This window comes from Suncus etruscus, chromosome 5, assembly GCF_024139225.1.
Source record: "Suncus etruscus isolate mSunEtr1 chromosome 5, mSunEtr1.pri.cur, whole genome shotgun sequence".
NCBI classification, from domain to species: domain Eukaryota; kingdom Metazoa; phylum Chordata; class Mammalia; order Eulipotyphla; family Soricidae; genus Suncus; species Suncus etruscus.
In genome coordinates this window covers 59,481,969-59,498,662 of record NC_064852.1, presented here as the reverse complement: position 1 = coordinate 59,498,662, position 16,694 = coordinate 59,481,969, and the positions used below count along the sequence as shown (strand labels likewise).

Genomic DNA, 16,694 nt, shown 5'->3' with positions numbered 1-16,694 from the left:
ATTGGAGAATACTAGTTTTACACTAGTTCCAAAGGACACTTTTTTTACTGTTACATCATAACCATGTACATTATTTTATAAACCCAGTTATTCTTCATAATAACAAATTCAAAATTATGCTGGAAGCAGTGAGGAGATATTTGAGGACAACAAATATGACAAAGAATAGTTATCAATTTATAAGAAAATTCACCAATTATACATAATATATGTAAAATTTTAATAAGAAATATTTTACCAGAAAACAAGAAACAAAACAAATATTTCAGGAGGTAAGATGTTCAACTTGCATGCAGCTTTTTCAAGTCCCCTATAATGCATAGTGTATAAGAAAATTATGAATGCTTATTCCTGAAGTTACTCTTGGCTCTGTACAGAAAACACCTGGCAGTGTTCAAGAGATCATATGTGGTTTCATAGTTAGAATACGTATTAGTTGAATGCAAGGAAAACATATTACTCAATCTACTCTTTTCTGCCATTTAATATACACATAAATATTAAGAAAATTAACACATAAATATAAGAAAAGCTAAGAAAATGAAAGCAAAGTATTAATACACACATTAGTTCATAGCCTATTTATAATCAAGGGTTCAACTCCATACACAGGAGAAAAGAATAATTTCAACAAATTTTTCTGAGAAATCTAACAGCATATACAAAATAAAAATGACTTACAAGCCAGCAAAGAAGTAGAGTTAATAAGGCTTTTATATGGAACTGACCCAGATTCTATTTTTGACACTCCAAATGGTCCCCTAAGTCCCCAGGAGTGAACCCTAAACACAAAGCAACGAGTAAGTCTTGAGCACCTTTGGGTGTGTCGCAATCCCTAAATCTTACAAATCTTATAAAATAAAACTGAATTACCCTATATATCTGCTTACAAAAATAAATTAATGGTCCAGTACGATAGTGCAGCAGTAGGCTGGTTGCCTTGCACATAACCCACCCATATAATACCCCAAGCCTGCAAGGAGTGATTTTTGAGCACAGAGCCCTGAACATTGTAGTGTGGCCCCATACCCCCAAATCAAAATAGAATAAAAATATGGGGGCCAGAGAGATAACACAGGGGTAGGGTTTTTCCTTGCACGTGGCTGACCAAGGACAAACAGGAGTCTATTCCAGGCATCCCATATGGTCCCTCAAGCCAGCTAGGAGTGATTTCTGAGAGCAGAGCCAGGAGTAACCCTGAGTATTGCTTGTATGGGCCACCCCCCCAAAAAAAAACATCAAATAAAATAAAAATATTAAGAAAATTAAAATAAACAAAGCAACAAAAGCTTTTTAAATGATGAAACATAATTTTGCATCATATAATCCATAAAAGGAACATTTGCTAAAAGAAAAATATTTAATGAGACCTTGAGATCCAGTTCATCAGTGTTCCCATTTATAATTAATGTTTTATTGCCAAAAGTAAGTTTCACTTTGTTTAGGGGCCAGACCTGAAAATGCAAAAGAGATTACTCAAAGTTCTACATTCAGGAATCACATCTGGTAGTGTTTGGGGGACCATATGGGATGCCAGATTTCAAACCTGTGATAGTCACATACAAGGTAAGAGCCTTAACTACTGTATTACATTTTAAGCCCCAAGAAAAAAGTACTTCAACTATTATAGGTATTAGAAGGTTTGATCCTGCATTATTTATAGAAAGTATTTTTATTTTATGTGTGATATCACATAATTATACATATTATATTGTATATATTACATATTTTTATAATCATCACATTTTTCCAAAAATTGCTTTTTTGTTTTAGTTAGAGGCCTTCTTGTATTTTAAGTAAATTTTCATACTTGGTATGAGGGTTACTTGAGGGTAATATTATTTTTGTTGTCTGTTGAGTTCCTAATTACCCCCAATTCTCTGGAAAAACATTTAATAAATTAATTAGCTTTATGTAATAAACAATATTACATAAAATATATCAACAATTACCTTGCATCTTTATTCTATGATAACGAAATCTTTTTTTTCTTAAAACCCCTATTATAACAGAATCTTTAAATTTCATATATAAGCAATTTTCATGTAGAAATAGAATTGTATGATGCCCAATCTTTATTTCAAATTAACATGGCTCAACTCTCTCATATTTTACACACATTTATTATATTTCCATTTATGTGCTGTTGCAAATTCTATAAATTAAATTTCCTATTTCAACAACCTATTTCTAAAGTAATAAACTATTATAGTAGATATTATTTTTATTGCATCTTATATAAAAGTTTTGATTAATATTGATGCTTTTGTTGAATTTTTTGAAGGAGACCATGTCCAAAAGTGCTTAGGGATTACTCCTGGATCTGCACTCAGAAAGCACTTCTGGACGACTTAGGGGAATATATGAGAACCCAGGGATTAAACTTGGGTTAGCTACATACAAAGCAAACAGCCTACCTGTTGTGCTATTGCTCAAGTCCCTGAATTATTTTATGAGGTCCATTTTTCCATCTTGCAATATTGATTTTGCATTTTTGTTTTATTAAATATTCAAAGTTTTCCATTTACTTTTGTGTGATTTGGACTCATAATTTTAGTGATAAGAATTTTACACACACAAATAAAATTAAATGTTTGAAAGTTTGAACATCTAATGTATATAATATAATATAATGTATATCATATATTATAATAAATCTAATTATAAATAGTGTATATAGTTTCTTTGAAATATATGAGGATATTTGACCATACCTTTACTACTTTACATGTACATATAATAGCAAAAAAAATACAATGGGATATACAATTTAAAGATAATCAGAAGTATTTAAAAAGTGTGAAATTCCCATTTCATGGGAATGTTGCATTGGTGAAGGATTTTATATATATATTATATATATTTAATATACATATATATATTAAAAATCATAAAAAAGAAAAGATAAGGCCTCCCAATTTTTACTACAGCTGTGTTCCTTACACTGACTGTATAGAAGGAGGATGTACAGTAAATGCACCTGATATACACCTCAACCCAGGCCCTTTGCCTGGTCTATATTGTGAATTGGGGGACAAAAAAAAAGTGTGAAAATGAGTATTTGTTAAAAAGCTACAAATAGGAGTGCCCCATCCCAGAGACCCCAGACCCAAGCAGAAAGCAGATTGGGTGAGTCCCCACTTTCCACGTGGGCGCCCTAAACCGGCACCTGCTGCTGGCACCCCGATAGCCCAGTCCCAGGGACCCCAGGCACAAGCAGAGTGTAGGAAGGGTGAGGAAGACCCAACACCTGACTCACTCTGTGCCGCAGGGACAGGCTAGGACCATTAGACTGGGTGAGATTGGGTTGGCCACCTGGACCTTTGAGTGATCTAGAGCAGCCTACCCCCCTGAGCCCCGGAGTGGACCTGGGAATCCCCAAGGGCTGAGGGCAGCAGCAGACAGGGTTTGGCTGAGGGAATTTCTTCTGCTGAGGCTCAGAGGGGGCGGAGCTCCATTGACTCCCAGATAGGGGAGGGAGGACAGAGAGCTAGGTTCAACAGCACCAGCAACCATTGTGGCCAGGAGCAGAACTGCACTGGCTGACAGGAATAAGAAGGAAATTGACAAGACCCACTGAAGAAAGGCTGACCTCCAGGTTGGGGGGGGGGGGGAGAACTAGGCTCAACAGCACCCTCCACCATTGTGGCCAGAAGAGGACCTGCACTAGCTGACAACAAAAGGGAAAAGCAGCGAATTACGCCACATAAAGAGCACAGGAGGAGACAAACCTCAGTGAGCTCACCCAACAGCCCCCTCTAGAACCACCCTCAGGGAGTGAACCCATCCCCAAGCCACAGGGGACCAAAGCAGGCTGAATTTAGAAGGCACAACACTCCAAACAAACACCAATAAATACAAAGAAATATGGGTAAATCAGGGAGAACCCTAATATCTGGAGATACAGAGACAAACCCTAGCAAGTTTCCAAGTCCACCAAAATGCACAGATCCATGGGAAGGAGACCTAAAAGCAGCCACGAGGAAGGAAATGCAAGAATTGATAAAAGAAATGTAAGAAATGCCAGCTACCAAGTATAAGAAATCTATGGATGAACAAATCAGTCAAATTAAAGAAGAAATGTTAAACAACATGAGAGATTCCATACAGAAAGAATTGAAGGAATTAAAAGACAAAGCAACAAGCCTTACGAGCAGAAACAGAGTTGGAGAAGCACATTGAAGAACTCGAAGGAAAACTGCAAACAAAAAATGATCAAGAAACCAACAAAGAAATAAAAGGCAAAGCACTAGAAGGAAAAGTCCAGTATCTAATGAACAAGGAAAAAAGAAACAATCTAAGAATTGTGGGTATACCAGAAGGGAAGGAAATAGGGAAAGGGGAAGAGCAATTAGTCAGGGAAATAATAGCAGAGAACTTTCCCACCCTCTGGAAAAAACTTCAGTGCAAATCCAGGAAGTGAAGAGAGTCCCTAATAAAATAGACCCTAATAAACCAACACCAAGACATATAGCATTCCAAATGGCAAAAAACAAAGAGAAAGATGAACTCCTTAAAGCAATTAGGGAGAAAAAAGACCTCAAGTACAAAGGAAGGGACATAAGAATCAAACCAGATCTTCCATTTGAAATAATTTAAGCAAGAAGACAGTGGAATGACATATTTAAATGAATGAATGAAAGAAATTTCCAACCTAGGGTCCAATACCCAGCAAAACTCCCATTCATATGTGAGGACAGACTAAAAACATTCTCAAACACGAACAAACTTGAATTATTTGTGCAAACAAAGCCAATCCTAAATGACCTACTCAGAGAGGAATTATACAATCTAAAACCCCGATTGTAACAACAACCACACCACACAACACAACTTCACAACAATCCTCTCTCTCAATAATCTCCCTAAATGTTAACGGACTAAACTCTCCAATTAAAAGACACATACTAGAGAACTGGATTAGGAAAAAAAAAAAAAAAACCAGACTTCTGCTGTCTGCAAGAAACACACCTACAACTACAGGATAAGCACAGGCTTAGAATAAAAGGATGGAAAGTAATTATTCAGGCCAATGGAAAACAAAAAAGATCAGGGACAGCCATTCTTATATGAAAACAAATTGCATTAAACCTCAAGAAAGTGATCAGAGTCAAAGAGGGTCACTGCTTACTAATCATGGGAACATTAGATCAAGAAACACTAACCCTGGTCAATATCTATGCACTAATGTAGAGCTAGCAAAATATGGGAGTCAACTGCTCACAAACTAGGAGAAATACATGAAGGGAAATGTGATAATAGTAGGGGACCTCAATACTCCACTATCACCACTGGACAGATCCACCGAACAGAAAAATAGCAAAGAAATAAGACCTTTAAATAAAAAATTAGAAGATGTAGGGCTAATAGAAATATATAAAACCCCCCATCCCCAGAAAACAGAATACACATTCTTCTCACTCAAGCCCACTTGGAACTTTTTCATGAATAGAACATGTCTTAGAATACAAAGCCAACCTAAATAAGACCACAAAGGTAAGGATAATTAGAAGTACCCTATCAGATCACTATGCAACAGAGGTCAAAATTGACTTCAAGAAAAAGCAATGGAGAAAAACTAATACCTGGAGATTAAACATCATGCTGCTCAACAAAAACTGGATCAAAGAACAACTCAAGAAAGAAATAAAAAGATCCCTTGAGACAAATGATCATAAAGAGACAACTTGTCAAAATTTGTGGGACACAGCAAAAGCAGTAATTTGGGGGAAATTCATAGCAATACAGGCCTATGTCAAGAAACAGGAAAATGAAAAAAATCAACAGTTTAAACGATGACATCAAGGAATTGAAACAACAGCAGCAGAGAAATCCAACCACAACCAGAAGGCAAGAAATAATAAAAACCAGAGCAGAAATAAACAATATAGAAACTAAGAAAACAATACAAAAAAATCAATGAGACCAGGAGTTGGTTTTTCTAAAAAATATACAAGATAGACAAACCACTAGCAAAACTCACCAAAAAAAAAGAGGGAAAACACACAAATCACTAGAATCACAAATGAAAGTGGAGAGATTACAAATGAACCCCAAGAAATACAACATATCATTATCATATTATGAACAACTATACTCAGCTAGGCTGGAGAATCCAGTGGAAATCAACAGATTCTTTGGAAAATATCATCTTTTGAGACTGGAAAAGGAAGAACTAGAAAGCCTAAACAAACCAATCACCTCAGAGGAAATTGAAGATGTAATTAAGAAACTCCCTAAGAACAAAAGTTCAGGCCCAGATGGATTTACAGGTGAATTCTATCAAACATTCCGAGAAGACTTACTATCACTTTTCCATAGGCTCTTCCAAACCATAGAAAAAACAGGAATCCTCCCCAACTCCTTTTATGAGGCTAATATCACACTCATTCCCAAAGATGGAAAGACACCATCAAGAAAGAAAACTACAAACCAATCTCACTAATGAACATAGATGCAAAGATACTCACCAAAATCTTAGCAAACTGAATCCAGCACTTCATCAAAAAGATCATACATCATGAACAAGTGGGTTTTATACCAGGAATGCAAGGTTGGTTCAACATACGCAAATCAATCAACATTATACATCACATCAACAACAAGAAAGACAAAAGCAAATGATCATATTAATCAATGCAGAGAAGGCATTTGACAAAATCCAACACCCTTTCATGTTAAAGACACTCAGCAAAATAGGGTTAGAAGGAACCTTCCTCAAGATAGTTACAGCTATCCATGAAAAGCTTACAGCCAACATTATACTTAATGGCAAGAAACTAGAAGCATTTCCACTAAGGTCAGGAACTAGGCAAGGCTGTCCATTCTCTCCACTCTTATTCAATATAACCTTAGAAGTCCTAGCAATAGCAATCTGACAAGAGAAGTAAAACAAAGGAATCCAAATTGGGAAAGAGGAACTCAAACTATCTCTATTTGCAGGTTATATGATGATATACATCAGAAACCCTAAAGAGTCCACAGTACAACTCCTAGAAACAATTAACCAATACAGCAAAATGGCTGGATACAAAGTCAATACACAAAAGACAGTAGTATTTCTACATACAAACAATGAAGTCAAGCACAGAGAGATTAAAATACAATTAAAATAGTATAAAAAATATCAGGTACCTAGGAATCAACCTTACAAGGGAAGTGAAAGACCTATACCAGGGAAACTTCAAAACTCCAGAAAGAAATTGAAGAGGATCTAAATAAATGGAAGAACATCCCATGCTCATGGATAGGTAGAATTAACATAATCAAAATGACTATCCTACCCAAACTACTATATAGATTTAATGCAATCCCTATCCAAATTCAGACATCATTCTTTAAAGAATTAGAACAATTAATCACAAAATAAATCTGGAACCACAAAAGACCCAGGATAGCAAAATACATACTGAAAAACAAAAAGCTGGGTGAAAATATACTATAAAGCCACAGTGATAAAATAGCATGGTACTGGAACAGAGACAGGACCTCAGACCAGTGGGTCAGAACAGAATTCCCAGACATAAACACCCATATATACAGCAAACTAGTATTTGATTAAAGAGGCATGAACTTGAAATTGAACAAAGAAAGACTATTCAACAAATGGTGTTGGTACAACTGGAAAACCACATGTACGAAAGTGAAAATTGACCCATACCTCACTCCTTATACAAAAGTCAACTCAAAATGGATCAGAGCCCTTAAAATCAGATCCAAATCTATAAAATTTATTGAGAATAAAATAGGTAGAACAGGGTCCGGAGAGATAGCACAGCAGTGTTTGCCTTGCAAGCAGTCGATCCAGGACCAAAGGTGGTTGGTTCGAATCCCGATGTCCCATATGGTCCCCCGAGCCTGCCAGGAGCTACTTCTAAGCAGACAGCCAGGAGTCACCCCTGATGAGCACCCCTGGGTGTGGCCCAAAAAGCAAAAAAAAAAAAAAAGGTAGAACATTCAAAGACCTATATATCAAAAAGATCTTAGAGGATGGAGCATCAATGGCAAGAAGTTTAGCGTCAAACATAAACAAATGGAACTACATCAAACTAAAAAGCTTCTGCATGGCGAAAGAAACCTTACTTAACACAAGAAGACAGTTAACAGAAGGGGGAAACATCTTTTCACTCAACATATCAGATAAAGGGCTGATATCTGGAACATACAAAGCACTCAGAATGCTGAACCCCCCCAAAACCAAATAAAGCCATAAAAAATGGGGAGATGAAATGAATAGACACTACTCTGAGGAAGACAGAAGGATGGCCAACAAACACATGAAAACATGCTCACCTTCATTCATCATCAGGGAGATCCAAATCAAGACAACAATGAGATACCACCTTACACCAGTGAGGATGGCTCACATCAAAAATAATGGGAACAATCTGTATTGGCGGGGATGTGGTAAGAAAGGCACTCTCATCCACTTCTGGTGGGAATGACCCCTAGTCCAACACCTATGGAGAATATTCTGGAGAGTGCTCAAAGAACTCAGAATTGAGCTGCCATTTGTCCCAGCAATTGCTCTCCTAGTTATATACCTCCCATGTTGGAAGGACATTCATTCCAAAATACGTGTGCACCCCATTATTTATCACAGCACTCAGTATAATAGCCAAGTCTTGTAACCAACCTTGATGTCCAACAACAGATTAATGGATCATTAAGATGTGGTATCTATACAAAATGGAATGCTATATGGCAGACAGAAATAATACAATCACAGACTTTGCAGCAACATGGATGGATCTAGAACATATCATGTTAACGAAGTAAGTCAGAAGACAAAAGGTAAAAACAATAATAGCACTATTCTGAAGCACCTAGAACATATACTTTATATACAACTAATACTCAACAATCAAATAACAGGGTTTAACAGGGTAGAAACTCCAAACACTGTAATAGTCTACATATACTCGGGAGCAGTGCCCCAAATACATGAAAAAGGAAGAACACAAACTCTTGACTACACATTATACCACAAAGAAACCAGCAACAGCAGAAACAGCAGCATAGAGAGAACAGGTATGTAATCAGCCTTCTACTACAAAGTTCCATAATAATCCCTTAGGGAATCTTATACAGGATCACAGGTAAATAATACCACGAGAAATCACTGACACCAATGAAAACATCTCATAACACTATGTTTTAATGCCTTAATCTTACTATATTTAAAATAACCTCTCATCTTTTCGATCCACAGGCGTTCTTGGATACAAACTAAGATGGCATCTTGGGGCTCAGTCACACGAGATACCATACCCAGCTTGCACTAGGAGAATGTCCCGAGAAAATTCTTTAACATACACTTTATCTCTAGGTTATAACTTCTTTTAGGATTTGAAACACGTGACCAGTCAGACCACCGAAGCAGCAACTGTGACGTACAGACTTATACTACAGGCCCTATTCATCGAACACATTCAAGCAAACTAGCATTCCCTTGCTATTTTCTCCTCTCTTCTCACTACTTTCTTTTTTATTTTTCCTTTCTTTTCTTCTCTTTTCTTTTCTCTTCTCCCTTTCTTTCTAATGTATTTTCTCTTTTCTTCTTTCCTACCTCTTCCATATACTTTCCCCTTTCCCCGCTTTGGAAATCCAACTGTCCCTTCACCCCTCAATCCCATCCAGACCTCCCACCATATTAAATCTCTTCACCCTCAGTTCTTAATCCATTAGGCATCAAGACTGACCTCCTACCCCAACGAACCAGTACCCAGACCCAAGCGAAGGGACACCCAGTCAAACCCAAACCTCGCCCCATGCAAGAAAAGGCAACCAACTCCCCTGCAGACCCATGATGCGCGGCCTTCCCTACCAATTCCCCCTAACGTGGACTGTTACTTGAAACCAGACTTAGCTCTAAAAGTATCCCCAATGCAAGAAATCTTCCAAGACGTCCATTCCGCAAATCTTTCGCCAATCTCAAGAAGATCAGGGGGTGTGATGGAAAGGTGCCTGGGAACTCACACACCACAAGAAAATCCCAAAAGACAATGGGGAAACCTATACTTTCAACATAAGTATAAGACCTGTATTACACCACCTCTTTACCTGCTTTTTCCCAAAAGTAAGGTAGTCAAGCATAACTTTGTTCCTTTAATTACTTTGTTAATTCATTTTTTAAATGTTTGTTCTACATATACATATATGAGCACATAGATTTTTATTTCTATTTTTATCTTTTTTGGGTGTGAGACCTGTTTCTGTTTTCTTCTCTGTCTACCCCCAAATACACTGACAATATAATGGAGCACCATTTCTCCATGCAAAGGCACACTAAAAAAAGGGGAAATCTTACATATAAAAAAGAGTTCTTATCTACTAGGGATAAGAACTCATACTTGTTTACAATACAGGAATATCTCCCACCTTTAAAATATGTCACGCACACCCAACTTAGACCTCAGGTGATTAGACACCATCCATCCAGCCTTGAACCCTCGATCCCAGACATAGAATCGACACAGTTCTTCACAACAGCTACAGTAAACAAATCCCATCCGGGACATCCTTAATACTGCTGGGCCACCAATAAGTGCCAGCTCTAATATGATATCCTGACAATGAGAAAAATGGGACCAACTTGACCTAAGAGCAGGTTATCCTACCTCACCAGCTAACAATAAGACAAAATCAGAAGACTTGTCACCCTTTGGTCGGTCAAAAAGCCAAAATCACAATTTACCGATGACTGGCTGCTAAAACCATGACCAGACTGTATATATCTTGGGATCAATAAAAACAACAACCATGATCCCCAGTTCCAAAAGTCTGGCAGAGACAATTGCAATGGAATGGGGCTTCTGGAAACACAATGAAAGACGCTATCCTAGGTTCCATCCTAGGATCAGTGTAAAGACCAAGACCACCAAGCAAAGAAGATGGATTAAAATGACACTGAGGGAACAGAACTTCTAGAACCACAAAGAAAGACTTCATCATAAGTCCCACTCCTGGACCTGTGTAGATACCGAGATCTCTAGATACAGAGGTCTGATTTTATCACCCAGAATGGAACAGAAGTCTTCCAAAATCCACGAAAGCACCACGGGGAGAGTATATGAACCTGAGCAGAGTCTATAGTTAATCCCATGACAATATACTCCAAGGGTGGAGAAACCCCATATCTCTTAGGCCAAGTGAATTCCTTTAAGAATGACCCCAATATTTACTGTGCCAGTGCAGGAGGAAAAAAAAAGGCAAAAAGCACAAAACATTTTTTATTTTTTATATATTATTTTTTATCTTCATTTTTTATTATTATTTTTTATTTACCTATCTACTTTTTGTTGATTTCTTTGTTTTGGTGTGGTTATTGAAGTTGTTGTCCCCATTTATATTTTTTTCTTCTTTTTTTTTCTTTCTTTATGTGCTCTGCCATGTTTTTTTGTTTGTTTGTTTGTTTTTTATCTCTAGACCATGGCTTTTTTGTGGTGCTTATCATTATTGTTGGAGTGCTCACTGGATATTTGACACTTCTTTTTGTACTGTTGAGGTGTTTTACCTTCTTTTTCTCCATCTCTCAAACTGATGATGAGAGCCTCTAGATTCTAGAAGGATTCCGCCCATTTTCGGCATATTAGACTTTTACCCCAGTTTGTTACTTTTCTCTTCTTCAAACAAAACCACATAACTTGAACTATCTAGTCCTGCCTCCCAGTTAGAGGGGGAAATAAGGGAGGCACCAAGACCAAGATTACTAAGTAGTAAGCTAGGTACAGAGGGGACCACATATTCTAGCAGCCCCAGAGATTAAAGAGGAGAATATAGAAGGTAGGACAAAAACGGAGGTGTAGGGAGAACAAATCGGGGATGGGAATCCCCCTGATTTTATGTAAATATGTACCTAAAATATTATTGTCAACAATATGTAAGCCACTATGATCAAAATAAAAATTATATTAAAAAAAGCTACAAGTATAAAATTTTATTAAAGCATTCAGCTTTCAACATATAGTAACAAAACTAATATTAAATAATTCACCACATGATATTTTCTCTATTCTAGTCTGTCATTTAATATCATAAACTGCTGTTTATATTTCCGTGCATCAACAAATCCAATCTAGATTTTATATAGCCTTTTGAAAATAAATTAGCTTAATAATCTTAAGGAAAAGAAAAATTCTCCAAAATTAAAATGAAGCAAAACTAATCATGACTTTTTGCTCTAGATTTCTCTGCTTATTCTAATTGTTACTTTTTTATCTAGTTTACTTATCATAATTGGAGAAATACTTATTCTTCTTTATATTATATTTGAAACAATTTCCAGTTAAAACAGTAAGAAAAGTTTATTTAAGTTGTTCAGAATCCCTCAGAATAATAGTCATTTTCCCTTCCTAGACATTATTCTCCTTCTCTCTGAACTCCCTTTATATCAACACCTCATTTTTCCATTGCTTTCTTTAATTTTTATTCATCATGAAAATTTTCTGCATGTTTATATTTAAAGACTAGTACTTTGCTAGTACTGTAATAGTTTATGAGTAAAATGTTTGACTACCAAATCCCTGATTGAGAAACCATAAGTGATCCTGGAAGATCATCCAATGTAGCCCAAAAAATGCAAGATAAAAATACTAGTCTTGGGGCCGGGAAGGTGGCGCTAGAGATAAGGTGTCTGCCTTGTAAGCGCTAGCCAAGGAACGGACCGCGGTTCGATCCCCCGGTGTCCCATATGGTTCCCCCAAGCCAGGGGCAATTTCTGAGCGCTTAGCCAGGAGTATCCCCTGAGCGTCAAACGGGTGTGGCCCAAAAACCAAAAAAAAAAAAAAAATACTAGTCTTTAGGTATATATGTATATATAATTAAATATTATTTAAATATTAAAGTTTATTGAAAGCAAATCACTTCTACCCTTTTTATATAATTTCTTGCAAATATAGGCATTATATATGTCTCAGATCTTTATTTTATTTATTTATTTATTTTGGTTTTTTGATCACACCCAGCAGTGCTCAGGGGTCACTCCTGGCTCCATGCTCAGAAATCGCTCCTGGCAGGCTGGGGGAACCATATAGGATGCCAGGATTCGAACCACCATCCTTCTGCATGAAAGGCAAATGTCTTACCTCCATGCTATTTCAGCCACTTGCAAGGCAAATGCCCTACTGCTGCGCTAGCACTCTGGCACCAAGTCCCAGATCTTTTAAAATATTTGCTATTATATATCCCTTAAATTGTCAAAGTGCTTTACAGTTTTGTCTTATGTCTTTTACAATTTTTTTCAATTTATATTGTAATTTTTCACTAGAAAGAGAATAAATATTTAAAAAATCTATGTGTTTGGAAATCAGATATAAAATCTTAAAATATTTTTATTTCCTTAATTTATCATTTAAATGAATAAAATTCATAAATACTGACTTTAAAAATAGTTTAGCTAAGACTATACATTTAAGGAATTAAAGTTACAATATTTATTATTATTACTATTATTAAAATATCCACAAATTAAATATTACCAGTTTCCTGGTAAGATTTATATTGTTACTTTTTGAACGTGCTAAAGTAATTTAAAATTTATATTACAGTTATTGTTAGAATATTTTAAAAGCAAAGCTTATATTAATGCGTATTTTTATGTCTTAGCAAGATGGATTTTGCTTTTTTAATTTGCATCTCTCTAATTCTCATGTTCTTCAGTCAAGTGTCTTCAAGTTTGTTATCAACTTTATCGTATCAGAAGAATAATTTTGCGTATCTCATTGTTAATAAAAGAAAATATTTATGAAGTGTAAAGTTTGCTCAGTTGAGAAAAAGGCAGTTGATGACTGAGAAATAGTGGTATTGAGAAATATAAAATATAAATCACACATAATAATAAAATTGGAATCACTTTATTCAAGAAAATAGAAGATAAAAAAAATTAGTAAAATCTTTATAGTTGCAGGAAAGTTACATTTTTTGCTCTTGGCATACTGGTTTAATCAGTTTGTATCTATTTCCCTGATTCTTCATTCACTGAGATTTATATTTGTGTCTTGAACAGAGATCAATTAATTCCTCTTAACATTCTACTGGCTAGAAAAACTTTAGGCCCAAACTATGTATTTTACAGTCTAATAATATTTAATCTCTAATACACAATTTTTTCCTAAAGCATACTCTTTCAATATCTTTTACTTTTTATTTGAAGAATATTTGACTACAGACTTTAATATGGAAAGACAGTTTCATAAATAAAGTGTATTTTAAATTCAGTGCCATGTAAAGTCTTTAATGCATGACCATATATGTAGATATATTGGGTAGAATTAAAAGGAAAGTTGGTAAATCAGGCAATTTAAAAAAATTATTCATTAATTTATTATATACTCTACCACTCCTACTCAGCACCCTTTTGTTTTTGCATTTATTTACACTTTTAATTGAGGCACAAAATTTATAAGTATTAATATTAGTTTTAGGTATATGCTCTATATCAGTGTTATACACATCAACCAAAATACCAACATACTTCTGCCACTATTAGAAATTCTTTCTTATCTACTCTTATTCCTGCCACCACTGCCTTTTACAATTTATTTCCATACTCAGGTTCTGAGTCTTTTTAAAGCTGCTTATTTTTTATTAACTCAGTGTCTCATTATCCTTCATAAATTACTGATATCATTTGATATTTGAATATTTTTCCAGATTGTGTCTCACTTCAATCAGCAAAAAACCTCAAGTTCTATCCAATTTTCAGTGAACTGCAAGATTGTGTATACATTCAATAATCTCTTATAAGTAATAAGTTATTGTACTTGCTTTGTTTCTTTATCTTGGCTACTTTTTACCTGGCACTAAAATAGGCATGAAATTGCCTTTTAAAAAAATTCATGTTTTTGTGTTCTTAAATTACCATGTTACATATAAAATCCCTATTTTTAAATTTTTTTCATGATTCCAGGATGTTTTCATTAAACACTGAGCGCGATAACAGCCTGACCAACAGTGATTTAGAGTTCCTTTTTCATTATATTTAGAACAGCACAGGATGTTTTCAAACTTTTAGAAACAGACTTTTCGCACTTCTCAACACTGTCCTCTATCTTTGTATTTCCCGAATAATCAGCAATGATAGATACATTTTTCATTTGCCTGTTGGCCATCTGTATGACTTCTTTGCAGAAAGATCACTCAAGTCTTTATCCTTGTTTGTTTGCTTGTTTGTTTTGTTCTGTTTAGATTGTTTAGGAGAAAAGGCATACATGACAATACTCAGAGGCTACTACTATTGCTGTACTGAGCATTCACACCAGGTGGTGCTTGAGGCACCATAGAAGTATAAAAGAAATAGAACCCAAACCTCAAACAAACTAGAATGCAACATCTCTAGTTCACCTTATTTTTTTTTAATTTTTATTGTTACCAAAGTGAATTACAAATCTTTCACAGTAATAATTAAAGTACATAGTGACAATGTATGAGGGGCATTTCCACCAACAGTTTGTCCTCCCTCCAACCCCTGTTCCCAGCATGCATCTCATATCGCCCTCCTTAACCCCCCCCCAGACTAGTGTAACTGGTCCCCACTTTATAGCTTGTTGTAGTTTGGTATCAACTATGTTGTCATTGACTTTGGATTTGGTGTTCAAGTCTGATCATTTTTTATTTCCACTACATGTTCATATGACTGTCTGGTCCTGGTATCATACCCCCCCCCAATTTATGAGGCTGAATGACTCAAGTTATGTAAGTATTTTGGAGATAAAAATGAAAGAAAAAAAAAGAAAAAAAATTGGTAGCAACTACCAAAAAAAATGCACCCAGCAACAGAAAAAAAAAATCACCAAATAATAACCAAAAGAGTGAAAAAGAAAGAAAAAAGAGAAGGAAAATAAAAATAAAAACAAACAAAACTAAAGAAGGAGTGCTGGTGTGGCAGGGTTTGGTGCTCCTCCATCTATTTTTTTTTTTTTTTTTTTTTGCATAGGCACAGTAAGTATTGGAGAAGAAAGGGAATTCCCTTGGCCTAAGAGATTCACCTTTTGAGACATCTAACCCTCTTTTGAAAATGTACTAACATTCTGTGACTATAAAACAGATGTTACATTTTTTAATTTTTCTTGTTTGCTTTTTGTTACTATTGAAGTATTTGATTGCATTGTATATCTTGCAAAGTAATCCCCTTATCAAATATTGAACAACTTAGTACTTTCTCCCATTCAAAATGGTGTCTGTTCATTTTAGCTGCAATTTATTTGCAGTGCAGGGAACTTTTGTTTTAATGTAGTGCACTGATTTATTTTTCTTTGTAATTATGTTGAATCACTGACGATTCCTCTCAATATCAAATCCATGGAGAGTACATAGTATGTTTTCCTTGATATATTTTATAGGTTCAGTTCTAATACCAACATTTTTAGTATGTTTTAAATCAACCAGTTTTTATGTGTGAGAAGGATGCCCAGATTCATTGTTTTGCTTGTAGTTGATAAATTTTTACAAAACCATTTGTTGAAAAGTATTTAATTGCTCCACTTAATACACCAAGGTGTTTTGACATAAATTAACTAACCAATTTGTAAAAGAAAAATATATTAAAAAGAAACCACTAAAATATGTATTGCAATAAATTTGCCTATCATGTATTAATCTTATGTAAGATTCCCAGCACACTTACAAACTCATTCTGTATTCTTAAGAATAAGGAATAATGGGCCCGGAGAGATAGCACAGCAGTGTTTGCCTTG

General features: G+C 35.4%; 1 protein-coding gene and 1 non-coding gene across 3 annotated transcripts in view; one reads left to right on the top strand and one right to left on the bottom strand.

The window, feature by feature from the left end:
• The window catches only part of DPP10 (dipeptidyl peptidase like 10), a 671,116-nt gene that overhangs the window by 479,657 nt on the left and 174,765 nt on the right, over positions 1–16,694 (bottom strand). The gene's annotated exons all lie outside the window — the stretch shown is intronic.
• On the top strand, positions 2,909–3,040 carry LOC126010137 (small nucleolar RNA SNORA51). Its single transcript, XR_007496271.1, has one exon. It is a non-coding gene; the product is annotated as a small nucleolar RNA SNORA51 (small nucleolar RNA).